Source organism: Crocodylus siamensis, chromosome 13 (genome assembly GCF_052110815.1).
Source record: "Crocodylus siamensis isolate JL-2025a chromosome 13, ASM5211081v1, whole genome shotgun sequence".
Taxonomy (NCBI): Eukaryota; Metazoa; Chordata; order Crocodylia; family Crocodylidae; genus Crocodylus; species Crocodylus siamensis.
Window position 1 is genome coordinate 10665584 of NC_143407.1, and position 17436 is coordinate 10683019.

The following is a 17436-nucleotide window of genomic DNA, read 5'->3' on the forward strand; positions in this document are numbered from 1 at the left end:
ATTTGTAACTTGAATGAGGGGTGAGGTCATGCGACAAGTGTGTGGGGTGGGTGCGGGGAAAGGGAAACCATAGTGTGGAAAATTACAGAGACAGTCCACATGATCGCTACCGAGTATAAAAAGTCCCGAGGTACCAGGATGAGCTGCAATTCATTAAAGGAGCTGCTAGAGAATGCACCTTGAATTCCCCAGCTGCCTGGTGAGGGCTGCCTATCCAAACTGGGGCACTACAGCTGACAGGTAATCAGGGAATTGCTTATGGTTTGTAATTAAGTCTCATGTTAGAATTTGCTGTAATAAAGTGTTTTACTTTAAGAGGCTGGCTGTATTCTTACCTCTCATTGACACCAAAAGGGTTCAAACCAGTACCCCATTAGGACCAGTGATAAAAATCTGAATCTCCCACATCCCAGGTGAGTATGCGCATCATTAGGCTATTGGCTACTTAGGAGCGAGCGCTTCTCTCTTGTTCACATGCTCTCCTGGGTAATTATTTAAATATTTTTTTGGTTTTATGCAGAATTTCACAAGATGTCGATCGTGTTCCCATCTGGAGCAAAAACAAATGTTGACCCTCCAAACATTGCTTTTGCCCAATGGAATTCTTGTTTTCTGACTCAGTCTCATTTGGACATGGATTGAAAATGGGTTTTAAGGGAAACCATGAAATACTTTATTTCAGCTAAAAGGACAAGACCCTCAGTGGGTAGAAAGTGGCATGGCTCCAGGGACTTCAGGAAGGTAGCATTAATTTCCCTTTGCCAAGAATCTGATCCAAAGACTGTAGAATTTTCCAAGGTCCTATTTCCTTCATCTCTTTCCATCTAAAAGTGATATATATGCAGTGATTGCTTAAGATCTTCAGATGATGATTCATAGTTTAAAAGACACCTTGGGTGAGCAACTGGCATGAATCACTGAAAGTCCTTGCCATGCACACAGTGATATTTAATGTGATTTCAATTTCTCTTCCAAGTTGTTATTTCTAAATGAGAGAGTCTTCTTGTGGGATTTTTCCTCTTTGTTTCAGCTGCAGTCAGATCCTGGATTTCTGTAGAAAAAGCCTGATTTCTGGTGGTTTTTAGCAGTGGGAGTACATTTTGGATTAAGACTTTGCATCAGGGAAAGGAAAAGCCACACTTCAAGAGCTCTAGAAGAGTAAGTGTTTTGTTGGGCCAACAGAAATGGTACAACGTGAGCAACGCTCTTTCTGTTGTGCTTGTTTCAGGAGTGTTCTTTTTCTGTAGACGTGCAGCCAGGCGAGGTAGCCAGATTCGAAAGAGTTTTTAAAGTACTGAACTACCATTGATTTCAGTGGAAATTAGGTGCCAAAAGGCCTTTGAGGATCATGACCCTTGTAAAACCAATGAAAACAGTTGTATAATATAAATGGGTTCCTCTGGAAACTCTGCAATACTGACCTCATGGGTGACTGTTGTGGAGAGAAGGCCTTCCAGCCTCCATGCATCTTGATGCCCAGCTTTTCTGCCCACTGATGTTGATTACAGAGGTGGGTTTTTGGATACAGGAGCGGGCCTCTCTGGGATAGATGATATCTCCATGTTGACTGTACAGGGGCACACTCAGCACTGATCTGAGCAGGAGTGGATGATGCAGTGACCTACATGTCTCAGTAGCTCAGCTATCTAGTCACACTGCTTCACTACCTGGAATACACTTTGACAGGGAGTTGAGAACCACCTCTCATCTTTCCCTGGTGATAAGTCATTCAAAAGTGCTGCCACCTCTTAGTCAGGAGGAGGAGCAGACAAACAGCTTGATTCAGGAACAGAGACAAGGAGGATTGTAAGGGCAGATCTTCCACGGGTGAACATTGACATGGCTACGGTCTCCTCATGGCTGAGACTCTCTTCTGACTGGCTGGAGCCATCATGATCATCCAGGTTTCTTTCACTTGTACATTTGAGGCTAAATCCTGTTTCCCTTCACGCATCTAAATGGCAAGCGTGCAAGCACAGAACTGCAGCTTGTGGCACGTCAGCACAGTTTGCAGTTCAGCATCACCCATGCAACCCCAGAGGCCTAGTGAGCGTATGGAAGAGAGGCTTGTGCTCACAACGTGGAACAGAATTACTTGGCTACATATGTAACTCTCTCACTCTTTTCACCCCACCCAGATGAGGCTGTAGCCTCCATTACATTTTTAATACCTTTTTGCACCTTATTTGGTTGACATCTGGGCTTCCCGTGCTGAGCTGTGACCTGCAGGATGAACCCCAGAGAAGGTAGTTCCTAGAAGCGGAGTAGCTTCACAAATCTCCCCGGGACAGGTGCCTCTGCACTTAGCGGGGCAGCTGGGATGCACAGCATGGCGGCAGTGTCCTGTCCATGTGGGAGCTGGCTTGTTTCCGTCCAGCAACCAGGGTTTGTTTCTCCTCCTGTCCACTCCCATGTGAATCAGCAGTAACTCCTGCGGTCCTGTTCCCATTGCATTGACCCCACTGTAAATGAGAAGTAAATTCCCTGGGACTGAGTCTTCTCTTATCGATGCTGGTGCTGTCAATGGGTTGCACTAAAGCAGGTGCAAGAGAACAATCCCCGTCTTCCATACCAGTAGCCAGCAGAGGGCAGAAACCGCACGCAGATTCCCCGTCCCTCACTCTCAGGTTCCCTCGCTGACCTTGCTTGGCAAACCCTAGGCTGCTGATCCTGCTGGAACTAAGTTAATAGGAAAGGAGTTCTTGGGACCCTGGATACTGTCCCTGGCAAAATCTAGGATGTTCCAACCCACCTATCTCATTAGGGTTACTCATCCCAATCAGATCCCCCGAGTTTGCTTTTCACTCAAGTGGCTAGTGCTGGGCTTTAATAAATGATGAGGGACTTTATGGAGCCATTAGCACACTAATTGTTAGCTTTCTATCTAATACCCAGAGATTAATGGAGCAGAACCTAGAAGCAGATTAAGCCAGCCTATGAGCTACAGGGCTTGAGTGATCCAATCTCACATGTGACTGGAGGGAAATCCTGAGAAATAGACCCAAAAAAAAAAGGAAGGGGAGCTAGTGAGGAGGAAAGGGATAGGAAGACGCTCCTGTGTAGACATGCTCAAGAGATGCCAAGAACAGAAGAGGCCACTGGGGTGTCTGCAGGGCAGTGTTAACATACCTGGGTTAGGCTGGGAGGGTTGGGAAAGCTTGCACTTCCCCTGCCTTGGCCTCTTCTGTTCCTGTTGTGCGGCTGGCACTCTCCAAGCACTGTCTTAGCCTGTTAAGACTAGGTCTCCTACCAGTGTTTCAAACTCTTTATAGGACTCTGAGCAAGTAGTTATGGGCTGGAGACGCTTCATGATTTGATATCTGCAGCATCTGAGCTGTGCATCTGAGGCGAAGGCAGTGCTCGGGAGAGGTGGCCTCAGCTCTAGGGGCTCGGACTTGGGATGTGTTCTGTCCAAGGTACTTAAATGGCCACCTCCCTGCTCTGTCTGAGCTGCTTGTGACCTGGAGGGCATTTCTTGTCACAAAACCTCTCTCAGGCAGGGCAGGAGTAGGGCCCTAATGCATGCAGCGACATAGAAGCTAAGTGACTTGCCCAAGGTCACACAAGAAAGTTATGTCACAGCACCGAACTAAATCCAGGTCTCCAGTGCCCTAGGCTAGGGCCTATCCAATGGCCTTCCTTCCCAAATTAAACCATCCTAATCTAGGATACTTGCCTAGCCCCCTAAATGGCATAGCTCCATCCCATCTGTTCCCCATTCCTTCCCAGGGGCAGAGGGTAGCTGGCATGGGTTGAGCCCCACTGACTTTAACCCAGTGGAAAAACTTCCCCCACTGGAAGGAATCCTTCCCACACACAGAGAAATCTCACTTAGGCAGGCAGGTGGGGCCTCGCATCTATCACCTAAGTGCAAGTGGGCTGGATCCACTTTGAGAATCTGGCCCTTGTTCTCACTGGGCCTAGTTCCCCATCTGTCACGTGGGGATATTGGCAATATTGCCCAGCCTCAGGGGATTTCGGGAAGGCTAAAGCTCAGACAGGACTTGCATGTCACTGGGATTCTGCTGGGATGCGAGAGTAGCAGAAAGATCTGGTGAGACAGGCACATTTAAATAGGAGAGCTACAAGCTGTATTTAAGGCACTGCTGTGTCATTGCACATTGACACATCAAAGACACGCCAAGATGAGAGCATTGCTTTATGATCAGTTTGCCCCACTGGGCAAGCAGCAAAGAAGCAGCAGCTCTTGTTGAGAAAGAATTAGCATAACCTTGGCATTTAAAACCAGTCTGAACAACTGAGGCCTCGCTTCCAGCCAAGGTTACTCCACTGGGGTCAGCCTGTCGTGTGTGCCTGTCAAGCACCTGAATAAGGGCTTGGGGGGGAGCGGTTTCTGCTCTGACCTAAAATGCAGACTCTAAGCACAACATGCTTCAGGGGTGATGAGTTTGTTCTCGTTGCTAATAGCAGCATTGGTCTGTGATAGGGTAAGCTGTGAAAATTCAGCCAGCAGCACAATTCTCAGCTCTGAGCTGGAGCGGAGCAGGCAGACATGGAGGACAGGTCTTAGCTCAGCCAAAAGGCCTTGTCAGGGAAGGAAAGCGGGGTGGTGGCCAGGAGCCGGATGCATGTTCATTCTTTGGATGGGGTAGCTGAAGAGGCAGACTTCAGGGAGAAAAGCTGATCAATACAGGAAATAACAGGCTGGGATAGCTTAGCATCATCAACACGGCACTGCAAAGCCTCTTCTCAGCGACCTTCCCTCTCTTTCAGCCCATTGTAACTTCACCAGCCTCTCAGGAGCTACTCCTGATTTACACCAGTTCCACTGAGACCTACATGATGGGGACATTCTGCTGCTATGAAATCCCAAGCCAGCTCATCCCTTTCCTCCCCAGTGGATTCCTGTATCTCCCCCTGTTTCCAGGATGTTCTGTATCTGAGCATCTCCTGGCAACAGTCCCCTGGGAAGGTAGGTGGCTCAGTTTGGATATTATCACCACAGCAAGCACAATGTTTCTGCCCTTCCCTAGAACAAACTTACTGCACTGCAGCCTGTGGCGTTCACATGGCACTGCTATGTGCGGGCAAGCAAGATGAGGTAATAAAGTGCTAGAGATGGGAAACAATGACACAGAGAGATCAAGGGCTGAATCAGAGTTTCATAGTTTCATAGTTTCTAGGGTGGGAAGGGACCTGAACAGATCATCAAGTCTGACCTCCTGCCAGGGCAGGAAAAAGTGCTGGGGTCAAATGACCCCAGCAAGGTGTACATCCAGACTCCTCTTAAACACCCCCAGGGTAGGAGCCAGCACCACTTCCCTTGGAAGTTGGTTCCAGACCCTAGCCGCCCTGACCGTGAAGTCGCGCCTCCTGCCGTCTAGTCTGAATCTACCCTCTGCCAGCTTGTGACCATTATTCCTGGTCACTCCTGGTAGTGCTCGGGGGAACAGAGACTCCCCCAGTGCCTGCTGGTCCCCTCTGACTGGTTTGTAACAGGCCACTAGATCCCCCCTCAGCCTTCTCTTGTGGAGGCTGAGCAGGTTCAGGTCCCGTTGCCTCTCCTCGTAGGGCCTGCCCTGCTGCCCCCTGATCATGCGAGTGGCCCTCCTCTGGACCCTCTCCATGCTGTCCACATCCCTCCTGAAGTGCGGATGCAGGATCCAGCACTGGACGCAGGACTCCAGCTGCGGGCTGACCAGTGCTGCATAGAGAGGGAGGATCACCTCCCTGGACCTGCTTGAGATGCATCTGTGGAGGCATGACAAGGTACAGTTGGCCTTCCTGACCGCGTCCCGACACTGCCGGGCCATGTTCATCTTGGAGTCAATGATGACTCCAAGATCCTTTTCTGGCTCTGTACTGACAAGAAGGGAGTTTCCCAGCCTGTAGGTATGGTGCTGGTGCTTCCTCCCCAGGTGCAGCACCTTGCACTTATCAGTGTTGAATCCCATCCTATTCTCATCTGCCCACCCCTGTAACCTGTCTAGGTCTGATTGCAGCTTATTCCTCCCTTCTAGCGTGCCCACATCCCCCCACATCTTCGCGTCATCAAATTTGAACAGGGTGCTTTTTACCCCCTCATCCCAGTCACTGATGAAGATGTTGAACAGTGCAGGCCCAAGGACCGAGCCCTGGGGGACCCCACTGCCTACATCCCTCCAGGTCAAAAATGACCCATCCACCACCGCTCTCTGGGTGCGGCCCTCCAGCCAGCTGGCGACCCATTTGACCGTGTAGGTGTTGACACCACAGCCCCCAGTTTCTTAATGAGAACAGGGTGAGAGACAGTGTCAAAGGCCTTCCAAAAGTCCAGAAAGACTATGTCCACTGCTACCCCTGCCATCTAAGGATTTGGTGACCTGGTCATAGAAGGCCACCAGGTTGGTCTGACAGGACCTGCCGCTAATGAACCCGTGTTGGTTGCCCCTAAGCATAACCTCCCCCGCTGGCCCCTCGTGGACATGTGCCAGGATAATTCTCTCAAAAAGCTTACCCAGGATTGAGGTACAATTAACTGGCCTATAGTTTCATGGATCCTCCTTCCTCCTTTTTTTGAAAATGGAAACCACATTAGCCCTTTTCCAGTCCTCTGGCACCATGCCAGAGCATCATATTTTAGCTTACACACCTGAGTTGCATTTCCCCAGCTGCAAAACTGCCTTTTTGGCACTTCCACACAGCTTGCAGTGTGGATTTGGACATGTTGCCTCATGGTCATAACACTGTGCTGGGAAGTAAGAGATATAGATTCAAACCCCCTCTGAGTGAGAGGCACCTGGAACCTGGGTCTCCCATTTCCTTGATAAGTCTATTGAGGCTAAAACATGAGTGCTGTTCCCCTATGTTATAGCATCCCCTTGATTGCCAAGGTCATCAGCTTGAAAGGAGCACTGGAAATGGGACTTGATAATGCCTTATCTGGAGCATGGTGGCAAAAGGACTGTGCTGGTGAAGTCAGAGATTCAGTTTACTGAGGGGGATAAAGTACTTCCTGGGTGAATGCCCTTTTACCAAAAACCCAGTACCATTTGGTCTTTTGAGAGGCAAGACTACAGCCCATCTATGAGCAGGAGTTCTTTGCAAACTTAGACCCAGAATTCAAGGACAGTTACAGTTCCCTTGATGATTATCCTTTTGTGTACCAAATCAATGATCCTCCATTCCTCTTAGCAGGCAAGGCAATACTACCACCCAGGTCAGACAAAGAGGCAGGAGTCAAGTCCGTAACCCAGCCTTTTGTTGTTTACAGCCCAAAACATAAGGATAAGCACTTTTCTCTATGCCTATCTAGCTACTGCAGTAGCACTAGACAGATTCTCTCCTCTACTGGCTGGGGGAGATACAGGAGGAAGGAGTAAACTGGCATGCAGGCTGGCAGCAGGTTGTCTTGAACTTACAAAGGTCTTCCCAAAGATTCCCCTGTTTATACTTGTACCAGGTTAGAAGTTAGCTTAGCACAGTCTTTATTTTCCTGGTCACACTTGCCTCACAGGACACAGCTTCACATATCCACAAACGTCAGTCCACAAACAAACAACAATATAGCCACTAAAGATTTCTTCCCAGGCCTCAAGAAGGTAATGGCAGCTCTGTGCTGCTTCTTTATCTCCACAGTCTTCCTTCTCCCTTTCTGGAGTGAGCTCCCTGCCTCACATTTGCAACCGAGGGGCTTTTCCCAGACCCTGAGAGGGTTCTCTGGCTTGCTGCTGCTACTAGCCTCACAGCCTTCTCTCTCACCCCATGGTCTTTTCCCAGACCCTGACAGGTCCACACCAACTGCACTGAAGCTTCTAGCCTCAGAGCCTTCCCCCTCTGTCCCTGTCTTTTGCTGTTGGAGTCTTTTCCCAGACCCCAAGACAGTATCTTGGCTCGATGTTGCAGCATCTAGCTGGGTAGCTCTCTCTCTCTAGCCCAGGGGTTGTCAACCGGGGCTATGCATACCCTTGGGGGTGCTGGAGACGGCCCTAGGGGGTATATGCGGGCAGGTGGGGACAATGCACTGCCATGCACAGGCACTGCCTGCCTGGCTGGATGCGGGGCTTAAGGGAAACTTGCACATGGTGGCTGCTGCTCCTCTGCATCCAGCTGCTTGCCATCCCGTGCCTCCCACTCGGTCTCCAGCTGTGCGCCACCTCCCTCAATGCCCCCCCACCCCCCCGGCTCAGCAGCCAGGGGTACACTGCTCCGTGTCTGGCCTCCGGGGGGGGGGGGGTACAATAATGCAAAAAGGTTGGAAACCCCTGCTCTAGCCAGCTCCCCCAGCTTCTTTCCCCGGGAGCTTTAACTTCCTCTGGCCAGCCAATTATCCTCTTCAGCTGGCCCAGTCCTCCTAGGCAGGCCTGCATATGCTTACCACCCACAGCTGGGTTGTGGCCCCTGCAAGTATGCAGGCTGCTACAGCACCCAGTATTTATACACGGGTTATTTAAATAAATATTCTGCTTGATGTTATTCAAATCTCTTTGTTTCCCTGAAACTTTGGGATCTGGATTGAACCAGTTTTCCTGTGGACTTGGAAGATGCCAATTAGCTGGGGCCTGTGTTCTTGAGGAAAGTGCAGTTCATGAAGGGAGGACTTCTTATCGCTTTCCCTCACTGCATGGCAATGCTACTTGACATGTTTTCTTTCTTTTATTTTGCTGAATAGACCCATTATAATGTATAACAGGTTAAAAGAAGCCAAAACATCAATCGCTACTTCTAGCACCTTCTCAAAAAGAAGTTATTCATTCTTGTCCTAGCCTAATATTAGTGACTTGATCAACAGATTCTTATTCTACTTTCTCAGGCTACTGTTTATGATCTAACTGCAAGCTGACTGTATACCAGCTTAAGCACATATTATTCACAACTCAGACTTTTGCTAGGTCCGTAATCTGCACTAGTCAGTATAGTCGGTTACTTACTGACTGTATCTACAGTCGGCAGCCCTAACCAATCAGCTGTTGGCGATAAACCATGGGAGGGCTCCTTCTTCCCACTGATGTGGGTTTTCACTAGGTATTTAGTGACCCCTGCTTGCTCAGTGAGCATCCATAAGCCACACAGCTGCCCAGCCTGCACAAAGCCTACTGTAGTTTCTCAGTAGCTGTGCAGACACTTAGGCAGCCATGGTACATGTGGAGTAGGATTGCAAACTGTGCGTAAGCACCAAAAATAGCAGTTACAACCACCGTTTGGGCACATAATGTAAAATGGGTTTCAGCTCTGAGTGTTTTTCTCAAGGTCAGAGGCAGAGTATGTGATAAAACAGATCAGAATCCAGATCTCTTGGGTCCCTGGCGAGCCCTTTAACCACAAGAACATCCTTCCTGTCAGTAAGCAGGACGGATGGCTGATCGATTCAGGTATTAGCCCAGGATGTCTGAGACCTACGTGCAGCTTCCTGCTCTGCTGCAGATTTCCTGTATGACCTTGTGCCTAGGAAGAACGAGGGAAATAGGACTTTAGTACCTCACCATGGAGTAGTGAAGATAATTCCATTACGGACTGTGAGTCACTCAGAAAAGAGCCATGCATAGCAGGCACTTTGCTAGCCGGACATTATTTGTGTTAGCCTGAATCAACACACTCTGAATTGCAGCACTAATTCAGAGTCCCACGGCTGAAGCTCAGCTTCCTACCTTCTTCCCACCAGCTCCTCTAGCAACTCTGTCTCCCACCAGGAGGTTTTCAGTGAACTCACTGACTGAGCACCCAGGAGGAGGGTATAAGTCAGACACGCACAAATCCCCCTCGCTTCCAAGGTGTCTGTAAAATGTCCCTTTGCATGTTGGAGCAAGGAGTAGGTTGAATAAGGCTTTTCTTGGGGCGGGCGGGGGGGGGAGGGAATCAAGAGAAGCTGGGAACTGGCAGCTTAATTTGTCATTTTAATGAGTCAAATGTAAATGCATGATTTGAATGCAGCCTGACGGCGATCAATAAACACTGCAGGTCTGTAACAGGACACTGGCAGCATTCAGACAGCAGGGGCACCAAAGACACTGCAGGCATCTAAGAATCCCTGTGGTCTTTATTAAAGCATCCTCCGCATATCCTACCGTGCTGCCTCAGAAGAGTAAAGACACCATGTGTCAAAGCAAGTGAGGCCCGGGGAGACAATCCTGAGAGTCTCTGCGGTCTTGGGTTTTCAGGAGAGCGCTACCAAGCCTTGGCAAGGATCTGTGAGTGTTCAAGGAGACCCTTTTCCATAGGGTAACTGTATCTTCATTGAGGAAGGAAGGGCGGTGAATAATTCATGGCCTCTGGTTAGTCACATGGCTTTATTGGGCTCTGGGCCTAGGAGCTAAGGGCTATGGCCATACGCTAAGGGATGTGTGAAGGGATACGTGGCCTTCTAGACTATTTTAGGAGTCAGGGAGTCATGTGTGTCCTGTCCTCCTCCTCCTCCTCCTTCATGGTCTTGTGTTGCCCCTCCTTCCTTTACCACAAGTACAGTAAAAGTGGAGTCACATAGTTCTCTCTCTCAGTCCTGAATGGGTGAAGGGTCTTCTCTCCCAATCACCCCTACAATTTTGGAAAGATTGGGGACGGCACAATGTAGGGCCAATCAACAGGTGTAACCAGCCCCACTTGGAGCGGTGGGGCTTGACCCTCTGAAGCAAGAAGACTCAGTTGCTGTGACTTGAGCTAACAAACTAAATCCTTACATTAAAAGCAGTGTCAGATTAACATATATCTATGTGGATCACCCAGAAGAGGGGATCAACTACCCACACTCTATCACCATGCTGATCTGCTTAGTAGCATCCATTAAGTATGCTAACCTCCCCCAGTGGGAGACGTCATCTTCCTACAGAGAACCAGGTAGAGCTGGATGGAAATTTTCCATGAAAGTGCTTTTTTGACGAAAACTGCTATTTTTATCTACCTGTCTGAAATATAATTAGTTAATGTCTGGAAAGTGCTTTGAGATCTTTGGCTGAATGACACCAGGCTGGGTTTCCTGCTAGCATGAAGCTGTGTAGCAATACTGAAGTCAGCCAGGCTATATCAATTTACACCAGCTGAGAATCCAGCCCACTGCGTGAGAGCGGGGTGTTATACATTCCCCTCGCTGGACTGCATCTGCCGCTTATCTGCCCATCTTCATAGTTTCTTCACCTCATTAGGCATTTCATTACCATTTCAATACTGCACCTTTCTACCCCATCTGCTCCCATTTTGTAAGATCAGCAGTTTCATCAGCTTCTGCACAGTCCCTTTTTCAGATCGTGGATACAGGAGTGGAACAAAATCTCTTTTTAATGGGCCATTCTCTGTGGGGTTCATCCCACCACTGACTCCCACCATAATCTGTCTTCAGTTAAAGTCAGCTGTCAGCCTTTGGCATCCAAACTTATTCTCAGTTTTGTAGGTTAGAAAATTATAGGGGCTAAGCCATGAACATCTTACTCAGGCAGAATTACCACTGAACCAACTCCTGATGGAAGCCAGTATAACACATTTGGAACTGCATGGTGTATCCCTGGCCAGGTGGTTAGCCCATGTAGAAGAAAAGAACCAATTTTTAAGTACACCTGATGGAGCAACCCCCTGGCAGTAGAGGTCTGTGCTTTTTTAGTGAAGGTTTCTGGTTAATAGCCTGTGCTTAGGAACTGTTATACCAGACACATGCATATCTGACTGGGTGCTTGGGATTTGGTTCCTAGAAAAGTTATGAGCCTCCAATGAATCTGTTGAGAGGTGTATGCTTCACTGTTTCCTATCTATTTCTCAATGTGCTGTTGCTTCCCTTGAAGTCTGGGCTTGTAAGCCCAAAAAGCACATGGGGTAACTCCTCCACACTATTTCCACTCCAGCAAGAAGGTAGAAATCACCCTGGAAATCTTTTTTATATCAGTATGACAAAGCCAAATCCAATCTACCTCGAGAAGTGTGCATCCTTATTGTCACATCTTTAAAATTGCTTCCACTGACACCATCAGATTGTCTGGGGGAGAGATGGGCTTTGAATAATCCTCTTTTTCTAGGGAGCAGATTCTGTACTGCGTTATACCACATGCAATGTTATTGAATCAAGTGATATGGCTCTAATGCCATTGACTCAATAGGCCTGAGCGTAAACATGAACAGAACCGGTTTTAGTGCTTTATCCGACCCTTTTGTGATTTACCTACCACAAGCCATGTCATCATTTCCCTCCACCCTTATCCATCCTGAATTCTTTCCTAAAACATGCTCTCTCTACCTCATTCCTCGATTCAGTCTCACTAACTTTGTTCAGTTGCCCACTGTGCTGCTGTATTAAAAGTCATTTTCATAAATATTATGATGTCCAGAGCTCCCTCACCCATGGACAGTGAAGCCTTGTAATTTTTTTAAGAGACTGATCATGATATTTTTTAATGACCTGTGAAGCTATTTCTGTTGAATTTTGCTCTGCTTTCCTCTTTGTGTCTGATCTTCTTGCTCCCCAGAGAGAGATTATTTTCATCTTTCTTGTATGTGAGAGGGGTTGGCTGGTTGAATAAAGACAAAAGCCTTTCCAGAAAAGATTAGACACATGTGAGGAAGAACAGCATCTGCAGCTTTCCTGGTTAATAGAACAATTACAGGGGCTCACACCCCCATGCTTCAGGACATAAGCTAATCATCAGCCAGGGGTGATCAGGAAGACATTTTCCACTCCATTGTATTGCAAAACTAGTTGCCTTATGGAGAGGGATTTCTTTTTCTTCTGAGCCCTGGATGTAGGCAGCGGTGAAAGCAAGGCCTTGATAGAAGAGCAACTCTAGACTTTCACTCTGAAAGGCTTTGAGTTTAGCTTAAGGGGAAAACATTCATTAATCAGAGAGTTCACAATAGAGAGCACAGTTCCTGTGTGTCTCTTCTCTTTAATAATTTAAACCTCTCCATTCATTCATCCTCTATTTATCTATCTGTTCCTTCAGCTAAGCTATTTATATGGCATGGGTCATTTCAGTGACATGCACAGACATGGGCTGCCTTTAGCGAGAAGCAAAGGCAGTGTCTTCCCTATTTTCCTTGATGTCTTGGTCCTGTGCTGTTATAAGATCCTTCATTATCTGTTTTTTCCCTCCAGAAGAAACTGGAGTTTGTTTCTGAGCGCTGGTCCCCACTTCCTCTGAACAGTCTAATGGGGGAGGCACAAAACTGGGTTTGAGGATACCAGGATCCTATTTCTTTTTTCTATTTCTCTGCTTTCTTGATCAATCACGTCACCTCTTTGTGCATCAGTTTTCCTATCAGCCATATGAGACTGCTAAAACTTCCTTGGGATATCATGCTGTCCCTGGGATAGTGAGAGCCCGGATTTTACTGCATGGAAAATATGTTGAGAACCTCTGATGGAAGGCATCATATGTCTAGGCCCCTGAGCTCTTTGGGAAGGGGACAGTGTCTTCCCATGTGTGGGTATGCTGCATGTGGGATATTATAGACAGGACCAGAATAGAAATAACAAAGAAGTGAAGAATATCATTACTATTCGGGATTGCTGGCAGAAGAAACACTGCGTGTATTTGACTGTTTCATGTCCCCGGCTGCCTCTGGCAAGCCCATCTTCTCCTGCTATGACCTCTAATTCCTTGTGTACTTGAGAAAACTTCTTCTCATTCATCTTCCCAGCTGCAGCACTTTGCCCTTCAGCCAGTTCCCCTCACATTTGTGATCAGTTCCTTTTACACTCGATTAACTTCACGTGCAAAGCTCCTTTCCTCCTGCATGCCTGATGCTTTATAAGACTTTCACTCACCCTTGATTCTTTCTATTTGCATTCCTTTGTTCATTCCCATTGCCCTATTCTTTGCTTCCTGTACATATTTACTAAGATGTGGCACTTGCAGTCCTTGGACCTCGAGCAAGAACTGGTGAAATGTGTTCCACTTCTTCCCCGTGTCCTCTCCCTCCAACCCTGTTGATTTCCTCCAAGGTCTTTTTGTTTCTTCAACTTTAATCTGATGAAGGGCAGAGTTATTTTTATCTCCTAGCTTCCACTTGTTCGCAGTCCTGCTCTTGTTCTTTGCGGGCAGTGAAGCTGCTGAGTCACTGATGTTATCTACTGGGAAAATACAGGCAAGCAGGATGTGGTAATTCACTGGAAAGCAGGGATCCTTGTCTGGATTCCTTCACAACAGCAGTCACTTGGTTTCTTGTGATTTCCTCCTTGCAGGTCTCTCCTGAATGCAAGCTCACGGTCAGTGATTATCAGCTGGTGCCAAGTCTCTCGACCTCAGTGGAGCTTTGCCAAATACATACTGGCTGTGGATATGGCCCTGTCTCTCTTGAGAAGCCATAACATTTACATGCCACAAGCCAAGGTTTAAGCCTAGTTATCCAGAGTCAATACGCAAAAGTATAAGCCATGTACTACATCATGTTCAAATTCCTTCTCTTTTCTCGTGCTGATCCCAAAGAGTCACAGTCCCTGAAGACCTGTTAAGTCAGTATGGGATCTGATAAGAGAGTTATAGCACAATGAACAATTAGACCAGTTCATCAGGAATATCAGGACCTTGGACCTGGGTCTCGCACATTACTGCGAATGCCCTGCCCACCCAGCTATTTGGCAACAGGTTGCCCTTCTCTCTAGTTGTAATCCTTTAAAACTTTTCCCAATGACAGTTTCATCATAAGTAGTAAATTCCTATATAAAACCCTGGTTTTGACAAGTGGCGTTTCCACAGAAAAAAGTATTGGGGAAAAATCCCTGACCAGTAGGGCTATGTAAAGCTTCGGATCACTATTCAGATTTGGAGATAATTTGGATGATTCAGAGGCTGAATCTATGAATCCAAATTGAATCACTGGAAACTTTAGGCTTTCCAAATTGCAAACCCTGCAGTTTTCAGCCCCCTGTGGTATAACACATACACGACATGAGTTTTGCTTTCAAGAATTTGGGGTGCAGTTCCCCCAAACCTCTACACCTATCTCCTTGAAACTTAGCAGGCTTCATGCTCTCAGCAGAGGCTACCACCCCTGAAAGTTTCATCTGAATCAGACAAAAAACAACAAAGTTACAGATATTTCATTGATTACCAACTATACCCTATGGCCGAATCTCCGAATCGGCACCGAAGCTTTGGAGGCTATTTGACCGAATTGAAGCGGAAAACCGATTTGGAGCTCCAAATTGAATCGCTGGCATCCAAATCAGCCGAATCTGAACCTGAATCGAATAGTTCCCTATTTGCACAGGCTTACCGACCAGTTATCGTGGTCGTGTATCTGCGGCCACCTCCCGGGCATCCTATGACTAATTACTGCACTTTTCTATCCAAGTGATGGCCTTCTAGCTAGTGAATTAATCAAGTGTGACATTTGGAACTAGATTGGATCTATATTCATCCATTAACTTGTTCCTATCAAGGAATATGGAGCATTGGCACAAGGCTGAAGTCACCTCATAGTCTGGGAGTGTTCAGATCTGGGAGCTGGCTTAGCGCTTCTCTCCAACAATGTTAATTTATTTTAGATTCTAGCTTGCCAATATCTTGAAGCTCTTAGGGTGCCTAAGAAAATATAATAAAGAGACGAAGACAGACATGCCAGTAAACAAACACCAGATCTGAGGTACGTGTCATAACTGGGATTAAGATCTGAATTTAATTCATACCCAAAAAAATGGAATGAAAGACATTTTTGGAAGATCCTTGTACTTGAAATCTCAAGCCAGTCGCTATTACTAGGAATTATGGTGAGATCATCCCACATCTACTAACTGCAGACTTTCACACTTTTCTTCTAAAGCAGAAGGTTCTGCCACTATCAGAGACAGGATTAGATGCACCATGGGTTTGAAGCAGTCTAGCAATTTCCGCTTCCCTGGATAATGACATGATTTCCCATGCTGCCAACAATATCCGAGATTAGATGTATTTGTCACAAATCATTTCACTGAAATACACTCCCAGTGGGTTTTGCTGCTGCCTGATCAGATGCAACTTGAGAACTTAGTCCACTGCCTTACCCAGCTCCAGTTTTGGTCTGCTATTTCAGCGGTTCCCAGTCTGTGGTACAGGTACCATGCATGGTATGCAGACACCTGTCAGTGGTACACATTAACAGGTTTATTATAATTACTTTATATGACAAAACTCTGCTAGTGGTACTTAAGGTTGAACTGAAAAATGTGCTGGCGGTACTTAGATTGTGCACCACCAATTTAAGACTATACAACCTTGTCAGACTTTGGGAACCGCTGCACTGTGTATTACACTGTCTCACGTGGACCATATGAGAGAGAGACCCCTTGATACCCTTCTCCGGGAGGGTGCTGAAGAAGAGAAAACAGCTACTGAAAAAAGAGGATCTGGTCCTTTAGCCATGGGGGAGGCCTGGCTGAACACTGACTATTGAGATCCATGAGACCCTATTAAATATCCCTTAGTCTAATCCAAGCAACCACCTTCACATTTTCCATCTGAGAGGGATGTCTAGGAGAGGCACAGCCCAGGCCCAGGTGATTGGAAGCCCTGGCTTTGCAGGCTACTGAGAATGGCTCTGTGAGCTGTAGGTTGCTGACCCCTGCTCTAGAGGGGGCCAACGTTGCTGGGGCACAGATTAGCCCTGTGCCTTCCCTGAGTCTAATATCATTCCATTGCCAATCTGCTGCTCTGCTTTCTGCTCTCCGACCTATGCTCCCTGCCCAATCTGCTGCTCTGCTGCCCGTCCACTCCCTGATCTGCGACATGCCACATACGGAGGCTGCCTGTGCCACTGGCATTGACCCCCCTGCTCTAGGGCATTCTCTTCCCAAGGACTGTGCAATAATCCGTGGTTGGAGCATGTCAGAGACAGAGGACAGAAAGAGGGACATCAGCTTCCTCTGCTGGAGGCTGGGAGCTGCCCTTTCGCAGACCGGGCAATCAGAGATCTTGTCCTGTACATGGACGCATGAATGAGATGGGCACACTGCAATCAGCAGCTCAAGGCAGCTGTGAATAAGAAGTCCCTCCATTGATAAAACCCCGGGTCGGCGTCAGCTGCAGATGCACTTAGCCATTCCCGAGGCCCTAGGGCTTTGCTCCTGCCAGGCACTAAACAAGGCAAAGCACTCCCTCATCCTCTTCCTTCCCAGATCCCACTCCCCTCACCCAGTTTTGTGTTAAAAATCCTGGCAGGGCTGCATGCAAATCCTCTGCAACCACGAGTGGGGAGGTGGAGTGGAGCGATCAGGATCCAATCTAGCAAAGAGGAATGTGTGACAGAAACACTGAGAGAGAGAAAAATGACCAGGTCCCAAGGGCCTCATTCAATATTTATTCCATTTTAACTCTGGAAAGCCAAGGCGTAATGTCTTACAAAGATAATCCTTAGCACTTAAGCCGTGTCACTGTCAAAGACCTTTAGAAAAACAAGTATCCATTATCACCAGCTTACAGCTAAGGAGACTGAGGCAGTGCTGAGAGAAATTGCTTGCCCGTGGTCCTGCAGTGATGTGGTGATGGAAATCTCCCGAGTCCCACTCCGCTTTCTTGATTCCCACGGGAGCAGATTGTGGCATGT